The sequence below is a fragment of the Gymnogyps californianus genome, chromosome 5 (assembly GCF_018139145.2).
Source record: "Gymnogyps californianus isolate 813 chromosome 5, ASM1813914v2, whole genome shotgun sequence".
In the NCBI taxonomy this organism is placed as follows: domain Eukaryota; kingdom Metazoa; phylum Chordata; class Aves; order Accipitriformes; family Cathartidae; genus Gymnogyps; species Gymnogyps californianus.
The window spans coordinates 24,473,674-24,485,624 of record NC_059475.1 but is presented as its reverse complement, the minus strand read 5'-3'; the positions used below and the strand labels follow the sequence as shown (position 1 = coordinate 24,485,624).

General features: G+C 39.5%; 1 long non-coding RNA gene across 1 annotated transcript; it reads left to right on the top strand.

Moving 5' to 3' along the window:
• Positions 1–842: 842 nt before the first annotated feature.
• LOC127016941 (uncharacterized) lies at positions 843–10,998 on the top strand. The gene is made up of 3 exons (XR_007766532.1): positions 843–971; positions 10,030–10,088; positions 10,934–10,998. It is a non-coding gene; the product is annotated as an uncharacterized LOC127016941 (long non-coding RNA).
• The last annotated feature ends 953 nt before the right edge of the window (positions 10,999–11,951 follow it).

Genomic DNA, 11,951 nt, shown 5'->3' with positions numbered 1-11,951 from the left:
AACATTGATTTCCTAAAAGAACAGAAATACAAATAAGTTCTAAGAATGCCTCATTAGGACCAGGTAACATTAGCTATTAATACCTATGCATAACTGAAGCACAAAAGTTTGGGTGACTTCCTAAGGCCACATAATGGGCGGAAGCAGTGGGCATAGAAAGTGTGCCCATTAGGCCACAAGCGATGTAACTTTGAGTAGCTCTAATGCCCCGGAGACGCCTGGGCTTTTACAGGTTTCCTTGTGGCTCAGCCGGAGCTGTAGGAATAACCTTTGCATGTTTTTATGCTCATGACTGCATGACTCGTGCTTATTCAATACGCTGTTAAACTTGTGTTTTTGCTATGCCTGACCTTGTGCCTTATTCACTGCAAGTGCTTCAAGTGCTTTCCTGGGAAAAGAATTATTAAGCAATAGGCTTTTCCATGGGGTTTATCCTTAGACCATCTGAGAGCTTAATGAATATTAATATTCCACTGCTTATTTTCCTTTTTTCTTCTTTAATAGGTGGTAATATGATCCCCATTTTACATATGGAACGGAAGTTCAGAACATTTCAGATTAAAAAATTAGAGTCACGATGCAAGGAGCCCAGGATTTTGGATTTCATGCTCTTTGGCACAAGCTCTGATGCACCCTAACTGCCAGCAGCTGTGAGGGGTCAGTGCCAGGTTGGGGGAGCACAGGTGTTTTGGGGGTACTTATGGCAATCAGTGCCCCGCTGGGTGTGGGTATGTGCAGCTTTTCAGATGCAGTCTGAGAGGGTGGAAGGAGTGTTAGGAGTTTGTAGTGATCAAAGGGGTTTGAAGTAATGGAGAATTTCCCCCCCCCTACTCTGTGGAGCTGTGTCTTATTTGGGTCTAGTAATAGGGTTATGTGCTTCCTGGGGTTTGAGGGAAAGACTTCTGATTCTGGGGAAGGTACTTCCTGGGAAAACTGCTGAGAAGTGCATGAGGAGTCTAAATGCAGGACTGGTGAGGAATGCATATGTAATGTTGTGTTTAAGTTGCCTTTAGCTAACTAATGGGAAATAGTTGGGAGTATAAAATCCTTCCTCTTCTTCAGCAGTCTTAAATGTCTAAACTCAGGCAACCTTTATATGGTTTGGAGCCATCTTCTGAGGGTAAATATTCTATGTTCAAAGACTATGTAAATCTTTATTATATTTGCTGTAATGTGGTATCCAAAAATAACTGTGAGGAAATACCAGGTGGGAAAATGTGTGCTCTTTCTGTATGAGGACACTGGCTGGGTTAAGCATTCAGGCAGTAGGGGACCTGGGCTCTTTCTCACTGTGAGGAGTTCTTGTCCGCTGCTTCTAATTCTTAGAGTAGTACCCTAGTCCCTTGGACTTCTGTGACATTCACTGTCTCTTTCTCTCTTAGCACTTAGTGCAAACTCAGCTTTATGTTCCTGCAATTTTTGGTTCTTCCCTCTCCCTGTATTTTCAGCCTGTGCATTTTTCCTAGCCAATCTGACCTATACCCTTTGGTAGCCTAGCTGCCAACTCTCTGTTGAATGGGTGTGAACTGAGTGTATTTAGGTTTTGCATGTCTGTCTTACAAGTTCACAATGCTTTTAGAATATGGATGACAGAAATTTTCTGATGCTGGGGAGAGCTGCCTGCTAAATTAAAAATCTTATTCCAAAGTCCAAGTATGCTAGAAAACTTCAGTGGATTAGCTGTAACTCTTTCCTTAGCAAATCAAAGTATTTTTACTGTAATTTTTACTTTCTGAAGTTTCTGAATTAATTTTCTTGAAACGTTTAGCCTCAACTTGACAGGAGATGTGTAATCCAAAAGTGCTACAGTTTTGTAAAATTCTAAACTGTCAATGAGAGTATTTTTAGGGTTTTTTTGGTTTTACTTAGAGTGAATGGTTTAGTCAAGTAACCTTGATTATGCATGGTATAAACAATACCTTCTTAATAGTTTGGCATGTCATCCTTCTGAAATGGCAAATAGAAATGAACAACTTTTTTTGTTGGAGTCTTTCTAATACCCCATGTGGCAACAAAATCCTTGTTTTTCTGCTGTATTCATGTCTTTATGAAGAATGTCATCAACTGTTTGGGTTTTCTCTGTTGGATCATGGAAGCTAGCAATGGAAAAGACCTCCTTCATTAGGTTATCTAATGCCCCTCACCCTCAGTACAAGATTATTCACTATTGTACTCTTATGTTGTCCAGTCTCACTTAAGGTGAGACCTATGCTAGGGCTTATTTTATTTCCTCTGAATGACATTTCCAAGCTGAAAATAATCTAATTATCATATATGTTTTGTGCTTTACAATCTAAACTTTTATTTACCTTAATTTCATCTAACAATTCTTAGTGAAAACTTCTTTATGATATAAAATGTCTTTCAGCTCCTGATTAGAAGTTAGTCTATTGTTAGTTTGTTTCCATGGTACATATGCCTCCAAGAGCTATGTTTTCTGCCAGTCTTCTGTTTCCATCTAATGGCCTAAATCAAGTTTAAATTTAAGAGGGTTTTCTCTTCTTACTCCTGAATTAGTCAAGACAACTTAGAAAATGTTCTTTCTCCCACACAAATTATTTGCAGTTCGAGTTAAATTGTGAGTAGCTTGTATTTATTTGTTCTTGAGTCAAATTCCTGTAACAAACTCTCAGTGGTAGCAACTGGGCAACCAGTGAACCCCAGTGAGTCTCAGAATGAATGCGACTTGTTTTTGGTGAACATTATTATATGGAGTAGTGTGCTATGGAAGGAGGTGAGTTTTGGTTGGATCGTTTTGAGTTATTCTAAGCAAGGATGTATGCCTAAAAGTTTTCTGTAAGGTGTTTACTTCCTCTCTTGTACTGTAACTTCCAAGTCTTTAATTGTGCTTTGTTGCTTGCTTAATTCTTCAGCCTTCTGTTCACATGAAATCTGTATTTGTTTTTTGGGGTTTCATTTTTAGTCACAAGTTTTCAAACTTGCTGATTTGCTATGTGCTTCCCCATCTCTCCCTGCCCTCACCCCTCCCCATTTTTCCCCTTTGATTTTTCTGTCCTACGCTACCACTCCAATCAATACTCAGGTGTGTTTTGTGTTCATTCAAAGATATCATTACTCTTCTTTCCCAGAATCTGTGGAGAAGTTTTTCTGTAACAGCTTCTTCCTTCCCACCCCTGCTCCCTTTTCTTTCTCTCACCCATGGCAGAAAGAACAAGCTCACCACAATAGCAGCTAATAGAGGTAGCTCATATCCAATTTCATTAGTTTTCACTACATCTCCAAAATATTTTCGGTGAACCTCTTTGGTTTCTCTTAACTGTGCTTTCAGTAATTGCAACAGACTCCAGGGCATGCAGGTGATTGAGGCAGAAATGGGATGTGAGTCTGTGTGTTGATCACAGTACAGGGAAACCTTTATCTCTGGATCATCCAGGCCAAGTAGGTATAGAACAAAAACTGTCAAGCAGAGGAAGACAACATGTTCCTGCTCTAGGACTACCAAAGAACATGGAGGTAGCATTAACAAGAACAGGCAATTAATTTTTTTAAACACTATTCTCTAGGGTTAAAATTTCAAGAAATACTAGTTTCTCATGGTTGGTACCAACAGTCATTGGACCTCTCAGTCTTTAGAGGGAGCTTATCTATTTGCAAGGCAATGTATATGGCAGGATACTTTCTGTAGAGGGATTGCAGATTAACCCTTGTTAACAATCCGCTAACACGAAACGTAAGCACCTGCATGAAAGGTATCTATGTCTGACCTGGTCACTCAAGCCCTCCTGGGCCTTGGAGGGTCTGGTCTCATTCTCCCAAGTGTAGATGCCTAAAATGAAAAAATGATAGCGCCCTGAGGTATAACTCTTTTTAACAGCAACTATAAAAGGAGCCTGAAAGGACAAGCTCGCATATAGATGTACGACCACAAGTGAAAGGACTGCTGTCTTTAAGGATAGTTAAATGCTATTTGTTCTGAGACCAATAAGAAAGACGCATCTGTAGGAATCATAACATTGTTAAAATTATTACTGCTAAAGCATGTACTTGAAAGTGCTGCACTGGTTTGAGTGAGGAGGAAAAAAAAAAAGCTTTAACTTGGAGTCCAGAATGATTTGCTCTTTTCTATCATCTGTAAGCTTAAAATTTAGCAGAAGAAAAGCTAACCTTTTGCTGTCTGCCTATGGTGATACATAGGCGTTAGTAAGAACAGTAAAGGAAATCCTTGTATAAAAAATGCTTCATTGCACATGAGGGACATGGATGTAATGGCTGACAAAAAATGTTTAACAGGAAAATAAGTCGACTAAGCCTGTAACAGCCTCTATCAGCATATATATTTTTGAGGTAATAGAACTCAGTGCTCATGCAGTAGCTCTTTACAGCGTTAATTTTGCGATCTGTTAGGGTCTGGAACAGTCTCCCATGAAAAGTGATGGAGGTCCTATTGCTCAGACTTCAAAATTAGACTACAAGCTGATGAATGTACAGTAGAGATCAGTAACTGAGACGTGAACTTGGTTGAGAGAGATGGACATAATAGATCTCTCTCATTTTTTACTTTCATGAGGTAACTGCCGAGGTAACAATCAAATCTAATTACTTGATCAGCCTAAACACATAACTAGATTTTCTTCTTTAGATTTTTCCCTATTAATGTACCAACTTCCTTCTTCATGGAGCACGCTAACCCTTAAAGTCTTGCAAGTGCAGCTGTGTACAAGGTTTGATTAATTTCTATCCCAATAGATGTATTAGCATAGCTATCTCTCTGTTTTGAGGCTAAAGTAGCTTTTATTTTGCAACTTCTGTAGTAGCTGCAGATCTCTTAGGCTCTCACAAGCCTTTGTCCCCATTGTGAAGTGAAATGTCTTATTTCAGGCCTAGCTTGGGTTAAGCTAGAAAGTATTAAAATACCAAATTTCAACATGACTGTGAAGGAACAGGCTCGCTGTCACGGAACCCTTCTGAATATAGGTAAAACTCAGAAAGGCTCAGAAAAACTCAGGTAAAACTCAGAAAGGTCTTTTTGTCCTTGTGAATCCTGAAATTAGGGGTGTGTTAATTGTTTGTCTTGTTTTGATTCACTATAGGTTGTTTTTGCATGCAAACGGATTTTAATGATTGGTGTGTCTGCTTGCAACTTTATAAATATTCTAAAACAACTTTCCAAAATATTGCACAATTGTAAACATATGAGAAGACATTTTGATCTCTCCTGATCATCTTGGTATTCAGCTAGAGTCAGTCTACAGTGTTCAGATAAACACAGAAAGCACAACTTTTTGATAAAATAAAGCTAATTTTACCCTCATCCTGATATTTTTTCCTTGTTTAGAAATGCCTATCCCACTACTGAGTATCAAGCTGGTTTGCTGAATTCATGTGCACACAAGTGAGACTTGAAAGGAAACCTGGAGTTGGGGCTTGAAGGAAAACGGCAGTCTCTCAAGAGCAGGAATATTGATGAAACTATCCCTCAAGCATTCTTAATTGCAGTCAGTAAAACTTGAGTCAGTGTAACTAATAAACTGCTGATGGGCACAAGGGGTACAGAGAGGATAGTCAGCTTCTGGAGAACTAAAGCATTTGAGACTCAAAATATTGGTTTATGTAGTACTCGCAGCTTCCAATTTTTCTTTCTGTTTTAATTTTTTTTTACCTGAATGTATGTTAAGTTAAAGGTCATGAAGAGATTTATGACCAACTAAAAAAATCAAATTAAAATCTTGCTGCTTAGAAAAGAAAAATCTTCTAGGGAACTGAAATGTAATAGTGTAATACCCCAATCTTTTTGCTATCAATGCTTCTTCAGTATAGGATAAATCAATCCAAGGTATTTAGTTCTAGTTTAGTGACTTTCACCTTGTTTCTTAAGCAGTGATGCAGTATTTAAGGGTGCCTGTATACTTCAACAATCCAGCTGTTTTTAGTAAGTGCTCAGTGATGTGAGAATAAAATCCAGACAAACAATTTGACTAATTCTGTTTTTGATAAGAGACATACTGCACCCTTTAATTCTTGCAACCCATCTCTCTACAGAAAGGAAGAGAGATAATAACTGTCACAGATAAATGCAAGCAAATGTAAAAAGAATGGTCATATTAGCTCAAGCTGAGGGTCTGTGTATTGCAGTATTCTGCTTGCAGCAGTGGCTGTAAGTGTATGCCTCTGTAAGAAGAAAGGCAGGGCAAACACAGGCAATGTCCCTATCCTTCAAGTATTTTCTCTGGTTTCTCGACCAGAGAGGAAAAGAATATAATTTCCTTTGGGGGTGGTGGCAGTGGGGGAACAGGTATATATCGGAATATAACATCTATGCAGGATTTTGGGGTTTGGAGTTTGTGGGCATGGTCTTTTGATTTATTTTTTTTTTAATGACGATGAGCTGTAAGCTTCTAAAATAGCCTTTCTTTTTAATGCTTTCAAAATAAGGCTTTAAACCTTTTTTTTTTTTTTTCTCCAAAGGAAAAAGGTAAGGAAACATGTACTTCTTTTTAACTTCTGACTTTTGATCAAATTGGGTTTTCTGCCTAAGTCAGGTATAAGGGTTTGAAAAATGTCTTCAAATAACAGCAGCCAAATAGCACAAAATCAAGGTGATTATGATTTGTATTTCAGCATTGCAGGATTAATTTGAAATCACAGGCTTGAGGCACTGAATTAGAATAAATTTTTAGGCAGAAGGTTGGAATCTGACGGTAAGTCTCTGGAACTAAAAATATCTACAATGAAAATGGCTCAGTTTACCAAAGAAGTTGGTTTAAAAAAAAAGACTGCCAATATATGACATGCCTATCTTTATTTTAGGGCACTTAATACCTAAATGTAATACCTGGTGTGTTCCTCAAACTCTGAGGAACTTGCTTGTGTTGCTCACTAGACTGTGACTGAGTTTTAAGATGTAAAGAACATGAAGAATCTGTTTGCTGTAGTTATGCTGTTGTACTTTGTCCCTGGAGAAGAGAGGTTTAGGATGAAATAATTATTACTATTATTCATATGCCTGTTGCAACAGGAATGGATAGACCCTGACCCTACATTTTCTACAAAATGCTCAGAACAGTAGAAATCTGTTTGTCTTGAATATAAACTTTGCAAACATTTCAGGAGTTTGCCAATAATTAATTTTTTCATCCTCCAGATAGTAGGTTCTCTTGCTTGTCTGCTTTTCCACTTTCTGTCACTGTTTGTCTCCCAAACATCTTTGTGGTTACAACTAGGCTTCACAACTCCTGGGAGAAAGGTTCATTGAAAAGCAATCACAGTGCTGTTAGTATTGTACAGTTCAGCTCTGAAGGTGTCTTAGTCAAACAGTGGCAGCGGGTGCTGGGCTTCCGTAGTAACAGCACCCACTGCCCTCTAACAGAGGCAGCAGAAGCCACATGTGCTGCTTCACAGTCCCTGCAGTTTGTAGGCCAACGTATAAATTTATACCACCCATTGATCCTGGCTTTAAGTTAGGACTGGGCCAAGGAAAGTGGTGGCTGAGAAACTGGTATGTATTTGCTTCTGATGATGGCTACTCGGGTGTTCATCTCGGTAGTGTAGACAGCTGGCAGTAGTAACTCCTCAAACTTCATCAGCCAGAGGTGCCTTGTCATACCTGGTGATAGCCTTAGCCTGTCTATGTGAGCCTCTCAGATCATCTTTCACCCCTGCTATGGTCTTGCTAACAGCTTCCTCAGTGTGGAAATTATAGTCTTAAATATGACTTCCTTGATAAAGTTGCTGAAAATTGAGAGGAAGCAAGGGGGCTGGGCTGACAAATAGCATATGGATTTGGGGTTCATTAAATCAAAACACGTTAACATAATAAAAACCAAGTGAAACACTGCAAAAACCTTTGAGGGACTTTGGAGTTTTTTTGTGTGTGTGTTCATCCATGCCAGGTCAGTACTTTCTCTACTGACGGCTTTGCTGAGCAATAAGCTCATGTGCTTAACTTGTACTGAATTTCTGTTTTCAGAGGTGTGATATTAACTGACAGGTCATCAAGTTCAGCTGAGTTAGGTGAGGAAAGAGTGAGATGGAGTTGAAATAAGGTTTTGGGGTTTTTTTTGGGGGGGGAGGGAGTGGTATATCTGCCTGGTTCATATTGGTTTGTAAACTGCCTTTGTTTTAAGCATCATGTGGGAATATGAACAAAGATGCTTGTAAGACTGTAGTAGTCAGGGGAGTGATGAGATGTTTTGTCCGCAGTGCTACGCGCGCTGCCCCTGGGGGAAAAAACCAAAACCAAAAAGCAACCAACCCTTGGAAGTGCAAAGGATATTTTTTCCTTTTGATTAACGTGAAAGTAATTAGTAGGTAGTATGGTTTTAACACAGATGTGAGGACAGATGAGGTAGGACGGAGGTCTTTGCCTGCACCTTTGGGATTATGATGAGCAATACTTGGAAGATACTATTAACAATAACTTATTCTTGCACAACACTTAATCTTTTTTTCCTCTTCTTTAACATGTAATGTGTCATGGAAATGGAAATTAGAATGCAAGTCAGTTTAATTCTTTTTGCTGTTGTTTCAGTCCCATGGATTGTAAACATTAGATATGTGAATAGGTTTAATTAGCTTTGGTGTAACCTTTTTTTATGTACTCAAGAGATTCTGACTGCACCTAGAAAAACAACTTCAAGGTGGTGGACAAGGCAGTCCACAGTGGACTTTGGTCTAGACGTGAGGTCTGTCTTATGAAAGCTTAGCTGACTAGTTAGAACTATAAATGTTACATCACTGAAAGTTAATATTCTGAGAGTAGCCAAATTACTCGTGCCACAGTCTTAGAAAGTAGAACATGAACTGTTAGCTTCATTAGTATGTGTTCTCTAAACAGAAAGTATCAATGTAGTGCTATAAGCTTGTGGCATGCCTGTGGCATTTTGGACACTGCACGAGGTGGAAAATGTTTGTGGTGAGTGTTCAAGTGAATAGAACAAAGTCAATATGAAGGACAGTTAAATACATCAGGGCTTCCCAGCATGAAGAAATGAGTCCAGACAGGGTATGACAAAAGACTATGAAGTTATGAGTGCCGTACCCAAGCGCACAGAGCATTCCTGTCTCTGACCTTGCAACTCCTTATGGCAAAAATAATTAAAGGTTGGGACGGTGTACTTGGGAAATACCACTATTTGCTTCCCTTGATCTGATGGCTGTCTGTGACAGTGACCAACACAGGCAAAATTTTGGCTAGATGGACCTTCAGTCCAAGCTACTATGGCTGCTCATGTTCCTATGTGGATAGGCTCAGTTATGTTCGTGGATGAACAACAATGCTGTCTTCTTGACTGACGGAGCTTAAACAGAAACACAAGGTGTCATGCAGTGTTGGGAATAGGATGGGTTGTGGAGAAGAGAAGAAAAATAATTGCAGCAAAGAAAAAACAGTTACCATTTACAATGTCTCCTGTTAGTTCTGTGGACTTTCATATAAATAAATCATTTTGGATTTAAATTACAATGCAAGTTAAGCTGAAAAAGTGCACAAAACCCCAAGTGACTACGTGTGATTAGTGGAACAGGGCTGGTCTTCCATCTTCTGAAACAGTTCCCTACAGTGCCCTATATTTCTCTTTCCAGATACCATGGAGATCCAGACTTTTTGTGCTGTGTGGTTTTGTAAGTTCACTGGCTGTCAAAACTGCAGGGTTTACTTATCAGTAGAAGACATTTACTCAGTGTTAGTATTAAATATCATGGCAACAGTGCTTATGGACAGTGCCATATTAGATTGCAGTCCTCTGTGGTAAAGTAACAGTAATACTGCCATGGTCAGTGCATCCAGGCTTCCTTGCCAGCTAGCCTACGAGTGGGCTATCTAAAACTACACAGGGATTTTCATCTCTGTGCTTGTTAAATCACAGTTTAGTTGCTAGAAATTGCTGTGGTAGCTCTTTTTGTGATATGAAGCACCAAACTTATTTCACATAGCTCATTCAATAGGGAGCTCTGTCAATTATATTTGGTTATTCAGACCTATGAACTGGTTCCTCACCAGTCCCACATAGTTATAATTTACTGTAGTAATCCCCAAGCTGCTTCTGAAGAATGGATTATTTTTACTTTCAGGTTCCTGAAGGAGTCTCAAAGTGTTGTCTGCTGCAAAAAGTTGGAATTATGGATACCAGGTGAGACAGCAGTGCTTGCATCCTGAACCTGATGCACAGAGTCTGAATTACCTGTGGGAAAGCAAAGGCAATATGACTGTTTTCATATTTCATGGGAGTGAATTACAGCTAGGACTTGTACTTGCCACAACAGAATACCCAGGTTCATGTACCAGTGCAGGTCAGCTACTTAGGCAATACGTAGAAAATCTGTTTTGGCTGTTGGACTGAGAACTCTAAACTCATTTCACAAGTGAAAGGTTTCAGCAGAACAATTCTCAGTAAAGGAGGGAATTTCAAGCACCTTCATAAATGCAGTGCTGGATGTATGTCTCCACTGATCTTCTAAATTTTTCTTTTCCTGCCAGAAATCCTTTCTTTTCTAAAAATATTTACTTGACTCTGCATATTGCTGTCTAATCTAGAGATGGATAATATAGTGCTGATTTTAAAATCCTGACTGGTACAGGATATAAGAATGACTTCTAAAATAGTGCTAAAATGAGTTGCTCTGGAACAAATTTTCTAACCTAACGTGGTCGTCTGGGTGTAGTGTGATTTCTACCCCACCCCCCCACCCCCAACCACTACTGCCATCCTAATCTTCTAGACCATTTAGTACCCTCCTCTTACCCTAAGGAAAATACAATTGATGGCTCTGATATTCATTAAGTGATAATCCAGATTAATTCAGACTTTGATGTAGAAACAGGTCCTATTTCAGCTGCAAAGAAATCCAGATCGCCCCATGGAAAACGCACGCACATATGCACGTACACACACACACAGAGTATGTAGAATGCCTTAAAGAAGCTGTAGCTAACCACCTTATTAGTATTCCTCCCTCCTCTGTGTTTCACTTGCAGCAACAGAGGGCTGAGCAAAATGCAGTAGAACGGGGACAGAGACAGAGCTGGCAATCATCTCGGTGCAGGCTGCTGAATGTAGGGGGTGGGGGGGATGCAGCAAAGCAAGATTAATAACCTTGCCATAATCCTGTGCACCCTGGAAGGAGATACCTCTGGTGACTGAGCTGTTCTTGTCTTGATTAATTGGACTGAGTGAACGAGTGGCTGGCAATCCACCTGGTTTGGAGGCGACCCCCTGGTTTTGCTGCTCTCTGAATCCTCTACCCATCTGGGAAGGTAACAGTGAGACATACCATCTGCAGCACACACAGCAGCTATTGGAGGCTACTACTGACAGTTTGCACTACAGGTTTTTTTGGTGAGCAAGAAGCCAGGTATATTGTACAGTAGGATATTTCTGTGCTCAAGCTACTGAATTTCACAATCTGGTCCTTCAGCAACCCCCTACGCTCCCTTTTCCAATTGCCTTTGAGTTCTGGGCTTACTTCTGGCATAGTCTCCTGGACGCATTTTGCTGGGGATGGAAGAGCAGTAAATGGAACCTCTGAAAACTAATTGCTTTGCTTCTGTGTGACTTGAGAAAGATAAAAGCAAAAAGAATCAAATCCAGCTGGAGGAATTTAAATTGCTTTCTGAGAAGTTTACAGAGGGACCGTACAAAAGGTAAGTCCAGGGGTTTGTCTACCCCTTCTGTTCCCTTGTTTGCTTCCTGCTTGCTTATTTGAGCTGGGGAAAAAAACTGAAACATGAGTACTGGGTGCATATGGAGTGAGGTGTTTGTAAAGTCTGTGCTTGTAATTTGTATCCCCTCTTTACTTCCTTTTCTGTGTGGTTTTTTTTTTTTTTCTTCTATCCCTGCCATTTGCACAGTAAAAATGCTTGCAAAATAATGATCTACAGTGCTGGAAAATGTTAGTTAAATAGCACTGGAAAGCTCCTTTAATTTCAAAGGTATTAGAATTTCTAGGGAGAGAATTCTTTTTATTAAACCAGCTAAAATATTTGGAAAGTATCT